This window comes from Xyrauchen texanus, chromosome 32 (genome assembly GCF_025860055.1).
Source record: "Xyrauchen texanus isolate HMW12.3.18 chromosome 32, RBS_HiC_50CHRs, whole genome shotgun sequence".
Taxonomy (NCBI): Eukaryota; Metazoa; Chordata; class Actinopteri; order Cypriniformes; family Catostomidae; genus Xyrauchen; species Xyrauchen texanus.
This window is the reverse complement of record NC_068307.1, coordinates 14,400,957-14,426,607: the sequence shown is the minus strand read 5'-3', so window position 1 is coordinate 14,426,607 and position 25,651 is coordinate 14,400,957. Positions and strand designations below refer to the sequence as shown.

General features: G+C 36.5%; 1 protein-coding gene across 3 annotated transcripts in view; it reads right to left on the bottom strand.

The window, feature by feature from the left end:
* Positions 1-25,651, bottom strand: part of tbl1xr1a (TBL1X/Y related 1a) — a 90,811-nt gene that overhangs the window by 42,097 nt on the left and 23,063 nt on the right. For 2 of the 3 annotated variants that reach the window (XM_052101444.1, XM_052101445.1), the window contains exon 2: positions 16,134-16,176. The exons of the other annotated variant lie outside the window; for it this stretch is intronic. The gene's annotated coding sequence lies outside the window, so the exon portion shown is untranslated. The remainder of the gene's footprint in view (positions 1-16,133; positions 16,177-25,651) is intronic. 3 annotated transcript variants of the gene reach the window in all.

The window sequence follows — 25,651 nt, the reverse complement described above, 5'->3', positions numbered from 1 at the left end:
GTTGTCACAAAAAGAGAGCTGAGCCGAAAGGCAAAGCTCTCGATCTACCGGTCAATTTTTGTTCCTACCCTCACCTATGGTCATGAAGGTTGGGTCATGACCGAAAGAACTAGGTCGCGAGTACAATCATCCGAAATGGGCTTCCTCAGAAGGGTGGCGGGCTTCTCCCTTAGAGATAGGGTGAGGAGCTCAGTCATCCGTGAGGAGCTCGGAGTAGAGCCGCTGCTCCTTTGCGTCGAAAGGAGTCAGTTGAGGTGGTTTGGGCATCTGGTAAGGATGCCCCCTGGCCGCCTCCCTAGGGAGGTGTTTCAGGCACGTCCAGCTGGGAGGAGGCCTCGGGGAAGACCCAGGATTAGGTGGAGAGATTACATCTCCAAACTGGCCTGGGAACGCCTCGGGGTCCCCCAGTCAGAGCTGGTTAATGTGGCTCGGGATAGGTAAGTTTGGGGCCCCCTGCTGGAGCAGCTGCCCCCGCGACCCGATTTCGGATAAGCGGTTGAAGATGGATGGATGGACATTAGGTCATATCAAGATTTCGGTCTTTCTGCCCCCAAATTTAAGACCTGTTTAAATGATAATTAAGACATTTGTTGTATCATTTAAGATATTCAAGATATCTATGTCCTTAAATTTTGGAAAACTAAATTTAAGACAGAATTTAAGGGTGCGTTTACACTTGTAGTTTGGATCTCTTGGTCCAGACCAAAAAAGAAAATGAGACATTTAGTCCTGGATCGCTTGCGTTCAACACTGGCATTTTTAACACCGAACCTAACGATACAAAACCAAAGGCATCAGGGGAAAAAAAAAAAAAAAATCACAACCTGATTGGACAGCTTTTATGATGTATATTTTTTGACAGAAATAGCAGATCATCCAAACAATGGCTGCAGGGCGAAATGCTCTCGTAATATATATGTATATATGGTGGTATTTTTACCAGCTGAGAACAAACAAAGAGCTAATAAAATGTGTAAAGGAGTCAAAACAGCACCAGGAATTCCTCCGCTGCACACACAAACGAAGATATGCTGCAAGGACAGCGGTTCCAACGCCTGTACCGAACTGTAATGGGCAACATTGCTCCTATGATGAGAAGAACCAGGTATGCTTGAGGTCAGTATTAGGCATATTACTTCATATAGCCCAACAAAAGAAACACTTATAAATGTACAAAATATATAGGTGGTATATAGAGACGCTCCAATCTAGTGCACGACACCGCTTATGTTATTCCCGTGCTAACTGATCTGCTTCAAATGTAACCAGAGTGCTTCAAAAGTGCATTTAAATGTAAGATTATTGTGGGTGTGCAACATTATGGATGGGAATCGCAAGGTAACTGGCGATATGATATAATATCGATATTTAGGTCACGATACAACACTATATATACACTACCAGTCAAAACTTTTGAAACACTTGACTGAAATGTTTCTCATTATCTTAAAAATCTTTTGATCTGAAGGTTTATACTTAAATGTTTGAAATTAGTTTTGTAGACAAAAATATAATTGTGCCACCATATTAATAAATAAAAAAAAAGGATTTTTGAAATCGATGACAAATAATAAAGAAAAGAAGCCACAACATATAGATGGGAACTCCTGTGTGTTATTAACACTGCGTGAATAAACCTACGATGACCACGGTCATTTGCCATTACATGGACGTTAAGTGAAACGCTTTGCATTCACATAATTAATACGTTTATACCTTGTTTATATTTTTGCGGGAGTTTGGCACAAGCCTCTGTAGATGGCGTGCACATCAGAGCGCTTGAGAAGTAGTTCATCTTCACACGTTCTCAAGAGAGCTGCTCTTGTGATGTCTGCGGTGCGGTTTCCTGAGATGCTCGGAGTTCAACTGAATTAGACAAGTGCTTTTTCCTGCGCGCTCATGACAGCAAGCAGTAAAAGATGAGGCTGAATCCAGCTTCTTAATCAACTGCTTTTTATTCAGTAAAAGGGCCTCGGTGCTTCGACACTACACAACTATATCACTGGCAAGTGAAATGTTAATATTTACTTGCCAGTGTCCAATAACAAACGTTTTTTTTGGTCGCATCGTGCAAGTGATTTACTCACAATGTATAGGGCTGTTATAAAATCAAAATATTTAGTCAGATAATATTATCAACCCTTAAGTAAAATGGTTTAATGCGAAAAAGACTTCAATAAATGAAGTTTACATACACCTTAGCCAACAACATATTAACTCAGTTTTTCACAATTCCTGATATTTACAGTAGAAAACATTCCCTGTCGTGGGTCACTTTGTGAAATTATTTACTTTTTAATTATTACTTGAGAATTATTTATTTCAGCTTTTATTACTTTTAACACATTCCAAGTGGGTCAGAAGTTCACATACACTTATTTGGTATTTGATAGAATTGCCTTTAAATTGTTTAACTTTAGTTAAACTTTTTGGGTATCCTTTCACAAGCTTCTCGCAATAAGATGCTGGAACTTTGGCTCATTCCTCCAGACAGAACTGGTGTAACTGAGTCATGTTTGTAGGCCCCCTTGCTCGCAAACACTTTTTCAGTTCTTTCCACAAATGTTACCTTGACTATGTTGTCCTTAAGCCATTTTGCAACAACTTTGTAGGTATGCTTGGTGTCATTATCCATTTGGACGACCCGTTTGCGACAGAGCTTTAACTTCCTGGCTGATGTCTTGAGAAGTTGCTTCAATATATCCGCATAATTTTCCTTCCTCACGATGCCATCTATATTGTGAAGTCCACCAGTCCGTCCTGCAGCACAGCACCTCCACAACATGAGGCTACCACCCCCATGCTTCACAGTTGGGATGGTGGTCTTCAGCTTGAAAGCCTCACCCTTTTTCCTCCAAGCATAACGATGGACATTATGGCAAAACAATTACATTTTTGTTTCATCAGACAAGAGGACATTTATCCAAAAAGATCTTTGTCCCCATGTGCACTTGCAAACTGTAGTCTGGCTTTTTTATGGTGGTTTTGGAGCAGTGGCTTCTTCCTTGCTGAGCAACCTTTCAGGTTATGTAGATATAGGACTCGTTTTACTGTGGATATAGATACTTGTCTTCCTGTTTCCTCCACCATCTTCCCAAGGTCCTTTACTGTTGTTCTGGGATTGATTTGCCCTTTTCACAACAAATTACGTTCATCTCTAGGAGGCAGAATGCATCTCCTTCCTGAGTGGTATCATGGCTGCGTGGTGCCATGGTGTTTATACTTGCATACTATTGTTTGTACAGATGAACGTGGTAGCTTCAGGCATTTGAAAATTGCTCCCAAGGATGACCCAGACTTGTGGAGATCCACGATTTTTTTCTGAGGTCTTGGCTGATTTCTTTTGATTTTCCCATGATTTACGGAGTTTGACGGTAGGCCTTAAAATACATCCACAGATACACCTCCAATTAACTCCAATAGGTCTATCAGAATCTAATTGGCTAATTGCCTAAAGGCTTGACATCATTTCCTGGAATTTTCCAAGCTGCTTAAAGGCACAGTTAACTTCGTGTATGTAAACTTCTGATCCACTGGAATTGTAATAGTCAATTAAACGTGAAACAATCTGTCTGTTAACAATTGTTGGAAAAATGACTCATGTCATGCACAAAGTAGATGTCCTAAACAACTTGCAAAAACTATAGTTTGCTCATATGAAATCTGTGGAGTAGTTAAAAAATAAGTTAATGACTTTAAACTAAGTGTATGTAAACTTCTGACTTCAACTGTATAAGTGCTGCATGGTATACCAGTGTCACGGTACACCCACGGTACACCCACAGTACCTTTTTTTCAACTCAACTTTATTTATGTAGCATTTAAAACAACTGTTCACCAAAGTGCTTTATAGTAATACAATTTAAAACACAACATTTACAAATTACCACATACACAAACACCAGTAATCTAAACTCAAAATACAAACACTCCAAAAGTGTGTCCTACATTTAATTTGTCAGACTCAAAGGCAAGTGTGAAAATTCAGGCAAAAAGTTCACATCATAATAAAAGCAAGTTTCAAAACATAAGCTAGAGCCCTGAAATTAAAGAAATTGTGACAACTGTATAGTTAAATGTAATATTCACTTTAATTATAATAATAATTATTACAAATAATAATAGTAATAATTAAATAAAAAAGTGCAATGACATGTTGAAAAGTTACATTTTCTCTTGTTAAAAATGTTAAGAATGAATTGATTAGGGGGGCCTGGGTACCTCAGCAAGTAAAGACGCTGACTACCACACCTGGAGTCGCGAGTTCAAATCCAGGGCGTGCTGAATGGCTCCAGCCAAGTCTCCTAAGCAACCAAATTGTCCCGGTTGCTAGAGAGGGTAGAGTCACATGAGGCAACCTCCTTGTGGTCGCTATAATGTGGTTCTCACTTCTCGGTGGCGAGTTGTGCGTGGATGCCGCGGAGAATAGAGTGAAGCCTCCACATCCACTATATCTCCACAGTAACGCACTCAACAAGCCATGTGATAAGATGTGCAGACTGACTGTCTCAGACGCAAAGGCAACTGAGGTTCGTCCTCCGCCACCCGGACTGAGGCGCCACGTCACCACGAGGACTTAAGAGTGCATTGGGAATTGGGCACTCCAACTTGAAGAGAAAATCAGAAATAAAATGGAAATGCAAAGATCTTGAGAAGCGCTTTTCAAAACTTTTCCTGACACAGCATTTTAAAATGCATTGCTTATGAGACACTGGTGAGAGAATAAGATGCAACAGCCAAATACCTCCTTATGTCATCATCAGAATGTACAGTGCATTAAAATTAGCAAATTTAGCATTTTTATCTTAAACTTGATTTGAAATTTAATTAGTCTTATTAGTAGCAAGCAAACAGAAATTCAAAAATAATGTTTTCAAACAAGTTTCCCAAACACTCCTACTACTGTTCAAACAAACTGGTAGTCCCCATCCCAAACTCAACGCCATTGTTCGTCCACTCCAACAAATGGAGCAATGATTTGAAGGCATCACAGAGCCATAATGTTTATGCTCTTCGGGAAGTCACCCTATGTATGGCATAGTTGTATATTTGTCCTTGCACTGTAAACTGAGATTGATAAAGTACTGTAACATCAAAAAAAAAAAAAAAAATTACAAATCATTATATTACATCTATCATTATAAATACAAAATCCCAAATTGCTCTAAATGGAGACTTGCAACCAACTGGTAAGTTACTATCACAGAGAGACCGAAATTATTTAGGTAAGGATGTCCCGATCAGCTTTTTTGGCCCCCGATCCCGATCCGATATATAAATATTAAATATCTGCCAATACAGAGTCCCGATCAGATACTTTTATTTGCCTAGATAACAGAGCTGCAGACTGTTCTTTTGTTTACAATATAACTTAAGTAAACAAATTAACTAAAAGATATCTTCAGCTTAATGCATTTAACTGAAACTCAAACATTAACTCAAAATGCCTTTGTGACATACTGACAACCAGTAAAAACCATGAAAGCATCACACACCGCAGAGATACTTTAAAAAATAAGAAAAATATAGTCATAACAAGCTCTAAAACTGCTCCAGTGAGAAATCATTCATATCTATGGTCTGTTTACTGTCTTTGAGTTTTGCTGTAACACAAATCATTAATTATTAAGCAAATGCATGAAGACGCGGTGTCGTTATTGAAGGTTAAACCGTTATATTTATTATTAGTGGTATTGTGACTAACATTAATCTGATATTAACTGGGATGAGTGACTGATGATGAGATATTGAGAGCACCTGAAGAGTGCAGGTCTTTGATTGACACAGAGAGTGCTCATGTTAAAGAGAGTAAAGCTAAAAGCACTCCTGATTGCTCAAACACTCTCTATCACTCAACACAATGACTGATTGTCACAACTCACTTCATGTATTTGCATGTTTATATGTTGTTTAATTTGTTTTTAAACATGTTAGCAGCCTGTATATCCTCTTCCTGATCACTGTGCCACAAGTCTGAATAACTACCGTAACGACTCTATCGATTTTGATCGGCGACCGATCGATCAGGTCATGTCTAGATTTAGGTAGTTATCCTGCAAACTATGGGATTAACACTGGAACATCAAGCCTATGTTGCACTGTTGACTCTAGAGGGGATCACCATTGCAACTTGCATTGGACCCCAGATTTGTGCTGTTTAGACAATAGCTGGTTTAGTTAGGGTTAGGAATTTTATTATTGTGTGAAGCCTTTAGTCAAGACTTTTGTTAAAGCCAACAACACCATGTACTATAAAGTTTGTTAACTTTATTGGATGCTATACCAGAGTGCAATCTTCAAATGACTTTTCCCTGATAAATGTAATACAAACACACACACACACACACACACACACACAATATTTTTTCATTTGTTGCTGGTTAAAAGAAAAGACAGCGTGTCATCTGAAATAAAGTCATACTATTGTGAGCGGGGGACCCAGATTCACTCCGAGAATGAGCTCTAGTAAAACACCCTAAGGTCAGGGCTCCAGACTAAAAGAAATTACTATGGAGCCCTAGACTCCTAACTGAAGCATTTAGCAGGCAAATTGCTGTTTTTAGTTGCCAGATGACAGAAGTCCTCGATGGATGTTCAGAAGTAAAATAGAAAGTCAAGAAAGACAGCTGATAGTTTTAAAAACACACACACACACACACACACACACACACACACACACACACACACACACACACACACACACACACACACACACACACACACAAACACACACATATATAATGTGGGACTTTTAATTATGAATCAGCTCAAAATACACACCATCTTATTTTGAAATGTCTGCAGTCCCAGGTGCTTTCACTAAAAGATAAGGGAAACGAAATATGCACTCTTACAATCTACATATAGGGGTGCACAGATATGGAATTTGTGGGGCGATTCCGATAACTCACATCTTATAGTGATCGGTACCTTTGAACCTGGACCTGTTAGGTAATTCACTAAAAGCTACTCATTTGAAAAATAAGTGTCATTTAAAAGCTTGGAATTTGCACTTGACAATCTGACCAACTCTTAACTGCTGCTATTTAAGGTTTGGTGGATGTAACATAAACCAGAAATGTGCATATTATGCAAATGTATGCTGATTTAAATAAGAAATAAAATGGCAATACCCTTGCGTAAATTGTATGGCGAGTATTTATGGTAATCCATGTATGTTTTCATTTGTATGAGTATTTATGGTAAATCTTGTATGTGCCCATTTATTTTAGTATTCACGGTAATCTTGCTGAATCTAAAAAGAGAGAATAATCTTCTAACAGATGTAACAATGCATTTAACCAAAATGAGGCGATAAATTAAAACCATGTAACGAATATTAAGCAACAAAACAACAAATTCAAACCCTAATCTCTGTATACATGGTGTAATATTTATGCAAGCAGCCAGACTGTGTTGTTTGTTGTGTGTGTGCATTGTGCACATGCGTGTCTTTTTCGCAGATACTTATTACAGCACTCATCTGTGACAGTTCCATTAAATAATTTATGAAATGTGATCACAATAGTCATAACGGGAATAAGTACCATCGTAAAGACAGATCAAATATTAATGATTATATCGTTAAAATAGTCTCAACACATAAAACAAACGAAAAAATTTATAACAATCACTTAAACTAGTGCTTTTAGCCATCTCGTGTTACTCTGTGAGGATTATTTCAAGATCTGTGCACTGTTATGTTGTTTTTGGTCTCGTTTTAATCACGATCCTTTATCAAGAAAGCTTGGAATGAAAATAGCATTTATGGCAATTCAAAATTATACACAGAATTGAGCAATTTCACAACTTAACAAAATATACTTTACCATGTACAAGAATGCTACAGCAGAGCACCATATACTGTAGTATGTAGTGAGATCAAAACATTGAACTCTATTGCACTTTGCTTTGGAATGATGTTTGGTTTTAATAGTGCTTAAACACTTGCACCTTGATCCATGAAACAATATACCCTGTTGGGTAGGAATTATCCACAGAACGGCCAAAAGACAGATTGATCTGCAAACCCTTGTGAAGGGTTTAGGGGTCTCTGAGGGATTTGTGAAGTGGTCCAACAGGATGGACTGACACTTCTACAGTTACATACAGATATGCTAAGCCAGTATTTCTCAACTGGTGGGTAACCCAAAAATGGGTCGCAGGTCTGTTCGGATGGGGTCTTAGAAGTGGAAGAACAATGCCAGGGTTCTTCATTAATTAAATTTTTTCAGCTGCAAAAGCGATATTCATATTGTGAATTATTATATATATATATATATATATATATATTCATTATAGATATTCATCTTGAGTCTGGCACTTTATACTAGGGATATGCACAAGTAATCAAGTATTCGTTCTCTTAACAGCTACTCGAGTATTAACATTACTATTAGAATATCACAAATGAATTGTCCTTTCCACATTTGCCTGCTGTGAGCAGTGCTGAAATTACACGATCTTCCCTTTGCTGTATGTAACGATGAGTTTCTTTTCCATTTCTGCTAATATTTTGCAAAGTAATAAGTGAAAATTATTGCCCCAAAGTAACATACATAGCTACGTGATTTTGTCACGTTTTCGGCTATTGCTTCATGAAACAAACAGAACATGGTAAATGGCACGGCATGTCATAACTTGCAGAAGAAGATACAAATTTAAACCAGCCCCAAAACAACAGGCTGGCTCTCACTAACACACGCTGCGTGTACACATGCGCACATGAGTCCCTACTGGAAGAAAGAATAAAGGCAGTCAGCTTTTTTTGCCACACGGTAACAAATTATCTGCTAAATTATAGCCGGTAATTCCACTACTGGTGCAATAATAATATTCCGATTTTCCGGTTTATCAGACAATAATATATCGGCCGCCGATATATCATGCATACCTATTTACAATGTAAACACTATAAGTGAACACGTGAATTTTCAAATAACTAAATGACCACTAATTCGTCAACAGATCATCAGCAATCGCATGTTATAAATGTCTGGAATTCCAGTAATCAGTTGTGAACTCCTTAACGGCTGATTAACTATTATTCGCTGATAAAGATACTCTAATTCAAACTGCTAACCACGGTAGTGTTGTCACGATACTAGAATTTCTAACTTCGATACGATACCTTGAAAAATATCGATATTCGATACCATTTTCGATACCACAGAGAAAAAAACTGCCACAATATTAAGAGGGTAGAACTGTCTAGAACATGACAATGAGGTATATTTTACATGAACAAAATGTCCTGAGGTATTGCACTTGTTCAAAAGCCTCTCAGATTGCCATACATTCAAAAACCAATAAAGTGCAAGTAAATAAAAAGTGCAATCTTTTGTATTTCCAAGTCAAATCAAATCCAATCTCAATGTCAACAAAAGATACTTAAACGTCAAGGGGGGGGGTTGGGGTTGACTAGCTTTCATGAGGTCTCTCGCTCTCTCCCTCTCTGCCGTGCGCGCGCTATGTATGTTGTGTGCGCGCTATGTTATGCGTGCAGTATGTTCTGTCTCGCATGTGCGCTACAGATTCCGGGAGATTTGAACTAAATTGCGGGCATCAGGGAGAAGCTATCAATATGCGGGAGACTCCCGGAACTTCCGGGAGACTTGGGATGTCTGGCTTCATATCAAAAATATTTCCAGATAGCACTCCTGCTGTGTTCTTTATCAAACAAAACTGGTCGCGGGGGCGCCGCATGCACTCGCCATCTTTACATTCACTTCACTTTTGCTATTTAACCAGAGCGAATGAGAGGAGTGCGAGTGTGTGTGGTGTTTGTCAACGCGCCTTTGGAGAGAAGTGAAAGTGACAGCTCGGCTAGTATCGATACTTAGGGAAATTAGTATTGGTACCGTTCAGATATTTCAGTATCGATATTTATCGAAATATCGATATTTTTGACAACACTAAACCACGGCGTAGTTCATGAGTTCAAACCCGTTTAGTGAATCTTTTTAGGCCAATTCATTGAAAAGACCCAGTTCAAGAGTCATTTGTTAGGGAAACGGACATCACGGCACACGCTGCGTTTAATGTTGTGGGATCATTTCAAAGGAAAATGCCGAAAAGACACACAAGAGTGCGATCTAAAGATGTAATTCAATAACTCACAAAATGACATCGGCCCAAAAATCGCATATAAACTCACACAAGTGTTCGAGACAGTCACCAATAGAGCAGTTCAGGTTGTAGTCCAAAGACCTAAAAATTACTTGATACGTGGACATTTTGTTCATAAATTACACATTTATACTTCAAACGCGAATTTTGAAGCTGTATTGAATTACATACTTTTTTTAACACAAAGCAGCTTCAAAATTCATGCTACAGGTATGAAAGTGTGTCATTTATGTTGTAGAACAAAACGTCCAGGTATCGTCAAGTTATGTTTACCACAGACCTTATTTTTCTAAAACCCCATTATAAAAACCCATAGTAAAATTAAAAAACCCATGGTGAATTCTCTTCTGGGTTTTTGTAATACAAGATGAACAGCTCTATGGTGACTAGATTGTAAATTATAGTCACAATTACTTCTTTTTTTGTCACAGTTTGGAGCCCTGAAAGTCTGCAACCGAAACAAACTCTGCGTACTTGATCACACAAAACATATTTGGCAATCTGTACAATGCTACCTTGCTTAAAGGAAACAGATGTCACAGTTTCCTTTCAAAGAGCAGTTAGTCTTCCACCTACACACCACTGTATGCTCAAAGGTGACAGTTCAGTGGAGCAGACACTCTTTCCTTTGCTCATAAGGAAAAATGGAGCATCCGACAGGAGCTTTCTCTCCCCCATCACAAGCAGTAGGGTAAAGAGGGGGGCTGTTCGTTAACAACTGTTGAAGCACCTGCATGATAAGCCAAACACCTTCTCTATTGTTCAGAGGATCTTATATCAGAGAGGAAGTAGACAGATAAAAAAAGACTGTAATCATGTGATTTAGATGGAGATGCCGCAGCTGAGGAACAAAGGTTATGGTTTGCATATTCATCACTAAAATGGCGGTTGCCTTAACATTACTGCTAAATAATCAGGGAAGCTAATAGCAGCAAACAAATCATGACAAGTGCGTCTGAGGTGAGCAAAAGGTTTGGGGGGGCCTTTCACACTCTAAAAAAAGCTTTCTGAAACCAGTACTTGACTGAAATTGATGTTTCATTGAATAGTGGCTGAACTTGACTGGGCGACAACAACTGATATGCTTTTAAATATGCTTTTAAAAAGCATTTATATGCTTTTAAATAAGTATTTACTATTTTGATGGGCAGAATTTACAATGATTTTGTTTGCAATTTATAATTAAACATTGTGAATATTGCAATGATTTCAACATTCTTTTTATATGGCCATTAAGTTCCTAAAGAGATTGTCATTAAGACTAATTTCACAATACAAACTTTTGAGAAAGTGTCGCATCTCGAATTTCAGCAACTTCAAAAGCAAAATTTTATTGGTAAGTTTAATACATTTCTGTGAATCAGTTAAAACTGTCCATATTACTCTAGCTGTTTTTCCACCATGGGGCCAAAGTGTTCTTTTTGCCAAACCATGCCGTTCTATACTGACCTGGGCTTGCGGACACATTTAATTAATTTTTTCCATCATGGTGCTGCAAAATCAGGATTAGAATGGACTGAATGCACAAGTGACCAATCGTGTGTCGCCGCATCACTAAAGGAGTTTCACAGGCATGGTTGAGTATGGTCAGCTAACAGTGCTGAAAAACTCGAGCCGGGAAAGTTTTTTTTTTTATTTGAATCGTGCTTGGCTTGTTCAGCTTGATGGTGGAAAAGTGACTTCTTTTACACTTTGTTTGCATCACCAAATAATGTAAAAAGGTTCTCATGTAGCAATTTGTTTTAGTAAAAGTTTAGAATAGGTCAAAATTATGGTTCCAAAGACTAAAAAAGAAAAACAACAAATAAAGTGATTTGAGCAAATGTATAAAAAGGGATATAAATATAGGAGATGTGTACTGAAAATTGTCTAAAGGCTGAAAAGTTTCATGTTATCGTTTTAACCAATTTGACCAGCCCTAATTTGAACAAATAGTGACTATAAAAATAAATACAATCGATTAAAAAACCTGCGTCAAAATCATATCTTTCCCAATATTATCAATGAAGCGGGTTAGTCTCTAAACTGGAAGCGTCCGTTGCGACAGTAAACAGATACCCCGTCCATCTGAATTAAAATGATTTTACTTACTAAGTACACTACATGTTAATCTTTCTGCCATGAATTCCATTTATTACCTATTAATCAATTCTGCGTGTTGCATTAAAGCCAGTTTGTGATGTTTCTGGTCTCTGGGCTACTAATTTAAATACTTTTGTTTCTAACCACGTGTACACAGTTTTAGTAAAGATAACATTACAATGACAATTCTATAATAAGTAAATGTTTATCCTAGTTTCATACACCGATTTAAACATTAATGGAGTCTACTCGAGCTCACAGCTGAATGGTCCATGTGGTCTGCACGTCATTTAGAATGTTCACTTTGACGCTTTCAGTGTAGACAACCTCAAGCCGTTGCTTCGTGATGTGTCAACAGACGCATCTGGTATAGACAGGGTGTAAGTATGAACTATTCATGGTCAAATCTCTAAAAGATTGATCTTGTAAAAACAACCATGAAACAGATAAGCCTGACTTTGTTGTCAAAAGCTAGTGCGGTTACCATGCAGGGTAACTTTTTGCCCAAAGCCCAAACATGGAAATTCAATACTGGTGTACAGCACACGGATTACTCAATGGATAGAAACCAAGGCAAACTCCTGTGGGTTCAATTCTACACTGCACCTTTACAATCCAAAAAGATGTGTATCTTTGCTTTGGAGGTAAAATTTGGCTTTCATTAAATTTCAGAAGAATTTTAATAAACCACAGACTGTGAGACCACATAAGGAATATTTCAAAAATGGCTACGATGACTCTTAAATCAGAGAAATATAAATGTCCCAACTTACTTATTCACAACCCCAACCCCCATGTTTTTGTAGGTCGATCATGTTGTTAAAGGTTTGTAGCAAACAGAGTTAAGAGGTATATTAGGCATCTATTTTCCTCCATTCTCCACCAGCTTATAGCCAAACCAATTTCTGCCTCAAGACTAGCTGCTACATACTCTTGTGTTTCTATGGCAACACTCTCAAGAAAGCCTGACAAAAGGAGTTTGGAATGAAAATAGCATTTATCATGATTCAAATTTATACATAGAATTTAGCCATTTCAAAACTAAACAAAATATAATTTACAGCATACAAGAATGCTAAACCTGAGCACTTTATACCGTATGTAGTGAGATCAAAACATTGAACTCTATTGCACTTTGCTTCGGAATGATGTTTGGTTTTAATAGTGCTTAAACGTTTGCACTTTGATCCATGAAACAATATACCCTGTTGGGTAGGAATTATCCAGAGAATAGCCAACAGACAGATTGATCTGCAAACCCTTGTGACTGACACTGCCACAGTACAGATAGGCTAAGCCAGTGTTTCCCAAGTGGTGCGGTCTGTTTGGATTGGGTCACAGACAGAAGTGAAAGAACAATGCCAGTGTTCTTCATCCATGTACAGTTTTCCACTGCACATGTGAAACTTTAGGCCACCAAGGCAAATGTAATGATATTAATCTAGAGTCAGGCACTTTATACAAGGGATGTGCACGAGTAATCAAGTAATCATTCTGCAACAGCTACTCGAGTATTAAAATTACTATTAGAATTTTGCTAATTAATTTTCCTTTCAGCATTTGCCTGCTGTGAGCATTGTATTCGGTTCTTGTTTGAGTCAACTTTTAAATCTTTTTTGTTTTTCTATTGTAATTAATGCATATTGTTAATTTAAGGAATATTTCTCCCAAAAATATAAATTCTCTTATAATTTACTCACCTTTAAGCCATCCCAGATGTGTATGACTTTCCTTCTTCATCAGAACCGAAGTGAAGATTTTTATAAGCACATTTCAGTTCTTTTTGTCCATACAATGCAAATGAATAAGTGCCATTAGATTGCTGGCTATTTCACAGTCCAAAAGGCATATTCAGGCAGCATAAAAGTAATCCACACGACTCCTGTCGATCAATTATTGTCTTCTGAAGCAAACCGATAGGTTGATGTAAGAAACAAATATAAAATTAAATGTTTTAACCTTAAATTGTTGCTTCTGCCCAGCGCTGTATTGCTGTTTGAACTCTCATGTAATGTTCGTTCTTCCGACTTCCGACTCCTTGCATCAATGCGCAATTGTGCTTATGCCACTGATGCATCGACTGATGACAGGAAGCATTTTTTAAAGTAAAAAAATTTATATTCACACAAACCTATCAATATGATTCAAAAGACATTAAATGATCGACTGGAGTCATGTGGATTACTTTTATGCTGCGTAAATATGCCTTTTGGACCATCAAATAGACAGAAGTTTAAATGGCACCCATTCACTTGCATTTTGAGCTGAAATGTGCTTATAAAAATCTTCACCTTCGGTTCTGCAGGAGGAGGCAAGTCATACACACCTATTCGAACTTATCTTATTCCGAAACCGTTCTTGCTAATGCTTGTGAATAAAACAAATTAAGAATTTTAAAAACTTTCTTTAAATTGCTAGTAATTAGGTTCTCGTTTTTTTTGTGGGTTAGAGTACTCAACTAAAAAAAAAAATTGAAAATGCCCATCCCTACTTTATACGTGCCAACTAGGCTTCTCATCTGAAAATGCAATGTGACAGCAGCCTGGTTTTCACTCTTGTGTGCAGCACGAGCCATCACACAACCATTCATGCCAATGGATCTGCTCTGCTTTAATATACTGTATCTCTAGAGCGTGCATCAACTGGGCTTCTCTTGATATCACTGTGCAGACCACAACACTGATGCTAGCCATTTGAATTCTTGCGAGAATTTTCTAGTTTAAAGTGAGGAAGTCAAACCACTCAAAATGTTAGACCGCCCTGACATTATAAACAGCGCTGTCAGGGAAAAAGAAAACACTGTCAAATTACACATCATTACCCTAACTAAAATTATAATATATATATATATATATATATATATATATATATATATATATATATATATATATATATATATATATATATATATATAGTGTTAGTATATGACATACTACACATACACACACACACACACACACACACACACACACACACTATACTAATATTTTATACTAACAAAATACTATTATTATGATATTATTTTTCCATAAAGACTAACTACATGCACTTATATTTGAAAACCATGAACAAAACTATTCAAGATAAAAGAAAATGCAAACCAGGCTAAACCAAATCAGTTGAGAACCACTGAGCTAAGCTTTAAAAAATGCAGTAAAACTGTTGTTGCCTAGATGGCAAGCACTTCATTCACAAAAACTAATTCATTAGTGTGCATAATTTGTTCTCAAACTATGCATGACAAGCTTCAAACTCGCTTTGTAATTAAATACAACTTGCAAGTAGAACAATTCTGAAAGAACAACAAAAAGCAAGCTCAATGGCTACGTAGTGCATGGGGCAACAACAAGGAGGAAGCTGTTCCCTGCGTTTACAGATAATGAGCTAACCTTTATTTGTCTTGACTGTACAGGCAAAAATCTTGTGAAACAAGAACATACTCATTTGGTGCATTTTTGGTTACCATAAAATTATGTAATTAAGGACTCATGTTACAAGAATGAACTTAACAAGCAGGAATAAATTATTTTTAAGGTTTCTTTTACAATACAAATAGTGAGTGCATTTACAAGCAAAAAAAAACAGCTGTGTAGAATTACTGTGTACAGGCTGCTTAAATACAATTATAGACCATCTCTTGTGATACGATGTGTGACTGCTTAAAGTACAGTATTTGTAAAAAAACAAAAAAAATTGCTTTACCCCATGTCTGCATTTTAGTTCAATCTGACTTAAAAAATATATTAATTACTGCCAGGCATAACCCTGACTGCCTCCTTAGGCATCCAATGATTAAATTACCACTGTACTTCCATCGCTCTAAAGACAGTTAAGATATGTGTGTGTGGCTCATGTTGCCTTGAAGTTAACCAAAACAAACATTTGCAGTTAAGGAATGAAAAAGAGAGTTTTTGTTGGCTTACCATGTGATCAGGTATTGCTCCAATGTGAACCTTTAGCAAGTATCTACAGCCGGACATAAAAGAGAAAAAGAAAACCATTACTTGGTGGCATGTTAAAATTAAGTCACAAGACATCTATTCTGAAATCAATACAAGTGTCACAAATTAAAAAATTATAAATATAAAAGTAAATAATAATCTTGCTTGCGTTGTAAACAACTAATATCACATCCAAATCTAAATATTGGTTTCTCTACCGGTTACTCTTCCCAATTACAGAACATACAGACTAGGATTGTCACGACATTAACATTTCAGAAGTCGGTACCAATACCAGAAAATTTCACAACTCTCTATACATTTCGAAACTAGGGATGTGGGTCGACTAATTGACAAGTCGTCCAACAACAAACTAGTCGTTAGTAGTTGACCCCACTAATCATTATTATTTTAGTGATGGTGGTGGTGGTTTCAATATGAGAAGCATTTCTCAAATGAATTGATGATAACTTGGTTGAATAAGCAGATAACTAATGTTAAAAACTTTTCTTAGTCTTGCCTTACTACGATAGACACAGACAGAGTCTACAATAGTCCAAAAGGAACACAATTCCAGATTCAGTTTATTGTGCAATCAAATCCCAAAAATACCCAGGAAGTTTTTTTAAATACTTTTAACTATAAACAACCCCGAAATACATTTATTTATTTCAAGACTCTTATTTTGAAATGGAGAATTGGCTTATTTAGAATGCTCTATATTTAAGTATTTACCAAATTAAACTTGTATAGCATATTCACCAGATTAAGGATTTTTTATACCACAAGTATTCAGAAGAAAGTTGGAGACACAATGTACGTGCCACAGGGCACGTTTCTATATAGTCGCAATTTTCTTTGCATGCTCTCTTCAATTTAGAACACTTGTTCATTTATCTAAATCAAAATAACAAAATAAGCATTGAAGTGAGGATAAAAATATGGATGAATTTTAACAATGATGAAATATTTAGATATAATAAATCCCTAAAAGGTGTCCGTAAATGTTTAATGTCATATTTGCAGATAACGCTAGTTCCAAAAAGCAACTATCTGCACCAATTAATTGGTAAAACCTCTACTAATTATACATTATCCTTAACAGCGGCTAGTTGTTCAAATTAATGAAAATTGGTAATTATTTACATCCCTATTCGATCCCACAAAAATAGGTAATATGCTATTGAACATACTCCCATTAGTCTATTTTACAAAGTTAAATGTGTCAATTTAAATAATAAAATAAAACTTCCTTGAAGTGTTTCTGAATTAAATAATATAGCGCTTCTTTAAGTAGGTTTTATTTTTTTCCAAATTCAGTTTTCCTCCCAAATTATACATTTTCTGTTCAATGTTTTAAAGTTTAACTAAATGTCATCATCAAAATAGTGTCTAATCAAAAGAATTCATAAAACTTTAAATCAAAGGAAAACAATTTTATCAAAATGAAGTGCTTTAGTAAAGATCCTCAACGCATAATCTAAAACACAACATTGGTCTTAGTTTTGTCCAAAAAAAAAGTGCTGCACAACAGAGCATCACATTATAAATGAAAACCTCTATTCGGTACAAACAGCCCTCTTGCTTGTGAGATATTGCTTAAATATAATATTAATTATTGTTATTACAGTAAATACTACATTATACTATACATTAGTAAAATATTTCGGTCATGATTTCTTCAATTTCAAGCATCTAATTTTACTGCTGTCTAGTTTTTTGAGTTTGGGCAGTGGCTACTTGTTCAGCCTAGGGAATATGAACATCCATGGCAGACGTGTACACAGGAAAATAAATTTATCTTTGCCAAAATGTGAAGACTTTCTAAAAGACACAGAGAACAGGGTAAAACCAGAGTGAACATTGGTGTCGCATTTACAATGTGGAGGACCCACAAACCACCACCAATGATGAGATCACTCTAGCAAACAGATTGCCGTGCAAGTCGCTAATACACCAGCTAGGCTATGTATTAAACAACTTTAGAACTGTGTCCCTAAATAGCTTTAATTTTTGAATTGCATGAAAAACTAAAAAGTGTTGCACAAGTGTTGTATTGTACACAGTATAATTTACATAGAGAGCATAACTGATAGGCTATACCTTCAAACTAATTTAAATGTGTCAGATTTGCCTGTGCATTCATGCACACAACGGCTCAAAATACATTTGTAAATAGAACATTTTGGCAGAATGGGTGTGCACCTAAATTTAATATGTAATATCGATTATTTTTCCGATTAATTGTGTAGCCCTAATATCCAATTTAATTAACAGTGCTATATCAATAAAACACAATATTTATCATCTTGACCAGAATAAGCTATAATGCACATCAGACTATAGGTCGATAGTCTGAAATCTAGACTCTTGCTAGACATAGTAGGACTAAATTACAAAGCACTAGCCAGCCTTTTCAGTGATTAGAAATTTTAGGCCTAACTAAAAGAAAAACATATTTGGCTTGCCTGACAAATGTACAAATGTAAAAGCACACACACCAGGAAAGAAATGGAACCAAACACAGGGTCTCCAAAAATACTTTCAAATGAACAATGTTTTAAAAACGCAATGGTTATGGTATATCCAGTCAAGCCAACCATGGTTTACAAATACACGGTTTAACCAGCCATGATAAAAACAGTGGTGCGCTCTTATTAAGATAATTACGGTAACCTGAAGGAAGAGCAGAGCTCTGTTAAGATACCATCCTGTTAATTTTAGTTCAGTCAAGTTCAATCTCGTAAAGATGTATCATGTTAATGTGGGTAAACATAAGATATATTGACCTTGGGAGACTAGATCTGCTACCATGCAGCTGCTGCAGAGCAAGTATGAACTCTTGATTTTACTAGAACAAACACAGACATACTGAGATGAGCATGTGGACATGCTGCTGCTGCTCAATTACACAAAACGCAAGACATGCTGTACCGAGCATGTAGGACATGCTGCTACATAAATAGACATGCATACGATCCACCAACAAAGCAGGGAAGCTGCACAAATGCACAACACATAAACTTAGAAAAACAACACGCAACCAAGATCATCTATCACCAAGACTTGTGTACTTCTGCTGCTCTGAAGAGCCATGTGCACAGAGTGTATGCGACCTAGGTGTGCCATGGCCCTTGGGCTAATGGAATAACATTAATGAACTTATTTTTTATGTGTGCCTTCGCCTGCTTGGCTGAAAGGCTTAAACGGCTAGTGACCTGATTCATAATGTGTACCTGGAAAGCCCAGAGCTTATCTTGTTAAAGACAAGCTTCTGTGTGTCATGGCCAAGAGCAGACCTTATCAAGCAAACTGATAAAAAAGTTACAGCAACCACCTGAGCATTTAAGAAAAATTCTTACAATGTGCTACAGTGACTTATCTGCAGAACTGATTTATTATACGTTATACAAAGAGAGAGACTCAAATTAAATGTATACTCAATTACATGTCAAAGGACACTTCAGCTTACACCATGCAAGCTGATTGGCTTAACATGTCACATGTGAGCAACCCGTTTGGCTAACAGGTAACAAGTTTACAAGAACCTATCAGTTTGCCTCATAGTGTTACATGGCTGAACTTCAGTAATTTGTGTAGGTGGTTGACTGGGCTAGATCTTGTTTTCAATTTGGAAAATAACCAACACCTGACTTTGACATCAGCTTTGCATTTGTCTTTCCATGATTTGACCATGCCATTTCAGATTTAAGTTGGATTTTAAAGTTAAAAGTGTACTTAATTGATAGAACACTGATGAGAATATTGCTTCTGAATAAATTATATTTACAACCCAATTTTTTCCCTCTGGACAATAACTTTTTTTTACTCTGACAAGTGAATGACCAATTTACTTGCCCGAAGTACAAGCACAAGACACTGCTTTATGTGGAGCCCTGGAAAACATTGTTTATGGTGGCAATTCCATTCGGTAGTGCTAGTGGCACAGAAATTACACACTTCAGCTTTAATGTCTGTTGCATGTTGCATTATTGTTAAGAGTAAATACTCATATAAATGGACACCATGAATACCTTCTATCTTTTATGTAGGCATACTAAGGTTTCACATTACATTTGCCAAACCTTAAATAGCACCTGTTAAGAGTTGGTCAGATTGTGAGGACTAGATTCCAAGCTTTTGAGTGACACCTATTTTTTACCAAGTGAACAGTTTTTAATTAGCTAGCAGCTCCACTTTAAAAGGTTAAAAAGGCAAATTAGCGGTTATCAATATCAGCCACAATGAGCTATGAATTATTGGTTATCCGTATCAGCCTAGAAATGTCATTTGATTTTTCATTTCTAAAATGTTTTGTTTTGCTAGTGCTCCTTTGTAAAAATGTGACAATTATTTAAAAAATTCTGTATTTTGTATTTAGAGTATTTTATCAGAGCCCGACATGCATATATAACCTTGTAGTTCTCTTCGATACCCAGAAATTACAGAAGTTACTTTTGATTGATAATGCTCTTTTCAACTGTGAAACACATTTGTTCACAATCCATAGTTCTTTTATTTTTGCATTGACATTGGTCTGTACTCCAAATACATTTCTTTGTAAAAATGTTCATCTGTTTGCACACTTGAGCAATTCAAAAGTTCTACTTTCGTTCTAATTTAGTCTCACTAGTAAATTGAAATCAGCGTAGCGCCACTTGACAAAACAAAAATGTGCTTAGAAGAAATGTTAAACTGTCTAACCACCAACATAGTTTCTCCAATTAAACATTATCAAACGGTGAAGTGTGTAATTTTTTAAATGTTAAAATAGCCTATACCAGCTTAATATGCAGAGACAACAAAGTAAGCCATTTGCATCTTGATTCCTGTGGAAAGTGTAAGCACTGTGGCGCTATCAAACATTGCTAGCCCATCATAGCAACACAGACTCAACCAATGGCTTGAGTTTGAGGCAGAATATTATTTTTGCAATTCTGTGTGGTGGTGCTGGACATGCAAAAATGCACCTTTAACATTTGAAAAAATTTTCAAAGATGAAAAAAGCATCTTGGTAATATTAGACGACGGGTTCACTCTCTCATCCTAATCCTATGGATCAGGATTTCTGAAAAACTTCTAAAACAATTCTTCTGAAGCCTGCTCCTCCTGCCCAAAAACAGGGTTATCTGTGCATATGACAGAATCTCATATTCTGACTAGACTTTCATTACCACATTGTTTTCTTGCACAGCAGCATGAAGATGCCCTTTCCTGAACCTTGACTCTCACATTTTCAGTGGCCGACATTTCAGTCCAGTGAGAGCGACAGTGTGGAATGAGAGAAAGAGTTTAATAGGGTCATCGGAGACCTGCAGTAGAGACGTGTGGGACTGATTAAGGTCAACAGAGGCAAAAAAACTATAAGGTGGCTCATGCTTAAAACTGCTTATCAGAGGAAAATGAGATGAGGCGGCACACTGGTCGAGGGGCGGACAGAACTGAACAAAAGGCCACAAAAAAGAGCGGAGTACATAATTAAGGCATCTAATTGGACACAACTAGTAAAATTATGAATCAGATAGTAATGTGATGAGAAACCGCAAATGAAATAGCTACAAGTTTAGCTTGCATTGGTCTAAAATTTTATGCAGTCTATATATAGAATGGCATATTTAAAAAAGAAATGTAAAAAAGGTTTCATTACTTCTTAATACCAGTTTAATATGAAAAACCAAATACAAGTCATTGATTGATTTGATAAGTTGATTCCCTCAGTATAAACATTGGCTTTCAAAAAATGGCTTTGTCTGAGCCTCCAGACCAGCCTAATATTTTAGTTCAACCATCAATGTGACTGAGTTATCAACTTGGACTGGGTAAAAATATTGATTTTCCAAAGCATCGCAATTTTCATTTGAACGATCTCGACATCAATTCTTCAATCCAAATATTGATATTTTACTTGTTGCGCAACCCTCTGCAACAATGTAAATCACTCTCAACCTTGACCAAATTTCACACAACTCGACTACAAATGTCTAAGATTAGCCACTGGACTGGTATATGCTCAGATTTCACTCATCAGTGATGGTTTAGTGGAGAAAAAGTTAAGCACCAAGATCCTTTCACTGCTGGGAGTAAAAGTTTAGTTGGACCTGTTCTGTGTGTCCAAAGAAGAGATCCACGCAATCAATTTGTCATTGAATAATGTCTCGTTTATTATCTTTTCTGTTCTTTACAAATTTAAAATACAAATGATTTTTTTTTCTTCTAAATCACAATGTGATTTGTATTTAAGCAATTTGAAGACATCACATTAATTAATGAAAAACATACATTTGTAAAAAAACATTAAAAGCTCAAATGTGATCAATATTATAAGAAACTAATGATAAAATATAATTTTGAAATATTTTATATTATTTATTTAACAATATTTAACATTTTTGTAAAGTACCTAGTTAGAAGGTCCCCTGTATAATTGACAGCATTGGGTGAGAGATCGTTTATTTTGTATGTAAGCAAAATGGACATTATTACTGAAATATACCCATATGCATCGATATCAAATCTAATCTTATCAAAATGTAATCGGGAAATCTGTATCAATACCCAGCCCTTTTGTAAACCTCTTATTTACAACCCTGACTTTCAAAAGTAGGTCTGGCAAATCTTCAGTCCACTGATTAAAGATTGATTTTCTGTTTTATGCCAACACACAAACACCTGAACAAAAACAGGGTTTGGTGCCTTACCACTAAAGCAGTTTATCTGAACATTCTGTATTTTAGACCCAATTTAAAAAAGGCACATGCTTGTGAATTTGCTGGTGAAAATACCAAACCTTGGTCAATCACAATCAGATACCCTAAATCAAAAATCACAGCAAATAATATCTTGTTTACAAAGCAACCAAGCTGGATTAGCCTGAGCAAGTTGCAAGAACCTGGAAAGAGATAAGTCAAATCAGGTTTATGTTTACAGAATCTGCTCACAGAGTATCATTGTTTTATTTCTAGACCGCATGGTGATATCTGTTGGGTGCAGGAAAGTGGGAGAAATACAGCTGCCCTAAATATAGCTTCAAGATAAAGAGATGCTAAATCTGTAGAGCTATTCCATCTATAAGCTTAACAAAAGAGCATAACCATGTTAAAATAATGGCTGTGAATCTGCCACTAAAATTAGAGCATGATCAGAGGTGATGCAGTAGGCATAAGTCTTGTGTTACTTCACAATGGTAAAGTATTGGGTAAAGTATAAAGGATATGGAATGCTCCACACAAAATAAGAATTTGAACACCTTAAATGATAATTCTGGTAAACTAAATTAATTACAACGCAGTAAGTGTTGTGAGTTCCATTTCCACATGTAATGTCCATGGAGGGGTGCTAAAAGCAAGTTATGAAGAGAGTTATTTCCAGATGTACAGTTTATAATACAGTGAAGAGGAATGCATATTTTATAAACCGTTACACCCCAAACCAAACTCTGAACCTAAAAGTAATCATCAGTGAATTAAAAATGTAATGTTAAAGGGGAAAATGCAACCTCCAAATCACGTGTCACCAATTATGTGAATGCAATTACTTCCCTTTTTTTAACGCAAAAATCTAAACCCAGGTCTCCCAAGCTTCTGATGCAACGTGCTTCCAGTCACGCCCCAATCAAAGTTAAACATGCTGGAGAAAATACAAAAACGTCTTCTAGGAGATGCCACTTGTCAATGAGTCCGCATAATGAAATCTTAGAAACAACATGCTAACTTCCAGTGTGATCAAGTTGGGTAAGAATGGTGGTTAAGGTGTTTACATGCAATGCAAAATCATGTTGATGGGCAAAAATCTACCTATGGTGATGGTTTAAGCAAAAAACTGTTTATGATCACTGATATTTGTCCTCCGCCACCCGGATTCGAGGCGAGTCACAACACTATCACAAGGAATTAAGAGTGCATTTGGGAATTGGGGAGAACAGGAGATAAAATACACACACAAAAAAAGGAAAGAAAAAAACAAAACATGCAATTCACTGACCAAAGCGTAGGCCTCCTGACCAACAACAAACATTACCACAATTACTTGTGATTTCTTCATTTCAAAACCAGGTCTTGAATCTTTAAAACATGCAAAAAATTGAGAGAGCTGGTGTCATCCATGCAATATGGCTATATTAGGCCAATAATTTCTGAATCTTGATGTCAAATGACTGATGTACTTTAACTGAAGCTTTGCCTTATACTCTTTGCTTTCAAAGAACTGATACAGTGATCTCCATCCATCACAGTTTAGTAAGAAGGTTACCCATTCCCTACACAGAGTGCAAATTCTCTATTATAAAGCCTTGCATTCTTGGTCCAAGTCTAATGGACAAAAGTGATAAGACTAAGTGACAGTGGTCCTTATTAGCAATTGTTAAATACATATTATCTACAAGTCTGAGATATTGTGGTCTAGACAACATGGCCATCCAAGAGACAATGGTCTAGTCAACACGAGCGTTCTACTAAAGCAAAAGGAAATACAAAAACTCTCCCTTAAAACAGAAGGCAGACAGACAATACACCTTATTTAATTCAAGAAAACACACAAATTAACAAGACACCATATCTATCGACACAGTGTGTGTGTGTGTGTGTGTGTGTGTGTGTAAGAGAGACAATAATCTCCCTCCATAATGTTTACTGATAAATCCATGAACATTTGCACACAAAAAAAAGGATGTGCTGTTATCACATTGCTGGGATTGTATCAGAAACAAATCTTAGAGGGAAAATTTGGGTTGTACTTTACGGGAAGTCAACAAATCCTAGAGCCATCTAAGTGTTGTCTAAGCTTATTGCCTTATTGGACTGAACCACCAGTTTTCAAAGCCTCAAGCTAAAATTTTGAACCTTCAACCTACATCTGATTCCCTCTCTCAGAGCATGTTTTGTTGATGAAGTAACATCAACTACTTTTTCTATGATGGCTGATGACAAACCTACCATTTGAGACCTTAGGTCTGAGGTCTGTCCACACTGGCAGAACTTAGGATGTGCAGAACTACCAATTTTCACAATCAACTAGTTGTTCGGTTGTTTAAACAACTTGTCGTGTTAAGAATAATGTACAATTAGGCTCTGTTATGTTCATGTGACCCTGATCAGACATGTTTCAGAGGGATATAAGGCTAAGTGCAGTACAATAACATGATAACAAATGAATATTCTACAAATAAATAGGCTAAATAACTATAACATCATATTGCACAAAACTATCATAGTAAGAAAACTAAGAAATAAGAAAGGCTCAAAAACAGAGCTGCACAAAACCGCTTCTGCACATCCTGAACACAGAATGAAGGGCGTCAATGTAACAGGAGTGCTTCAGGGCGATCCTTACTGTGCATTCAAAAGCGCAGAACTGCAAGATAATATTGCAGGTACACATCTAGTTCACAATATCAAGCAGTTTAAACCTTTTTTAACTATTTAAGCAGTGTCAGACAGAATCAGCAAAAGACTTTAATCTCTCCACAGCACCTCACAAATACGGGATTATAACACACAGCAAAA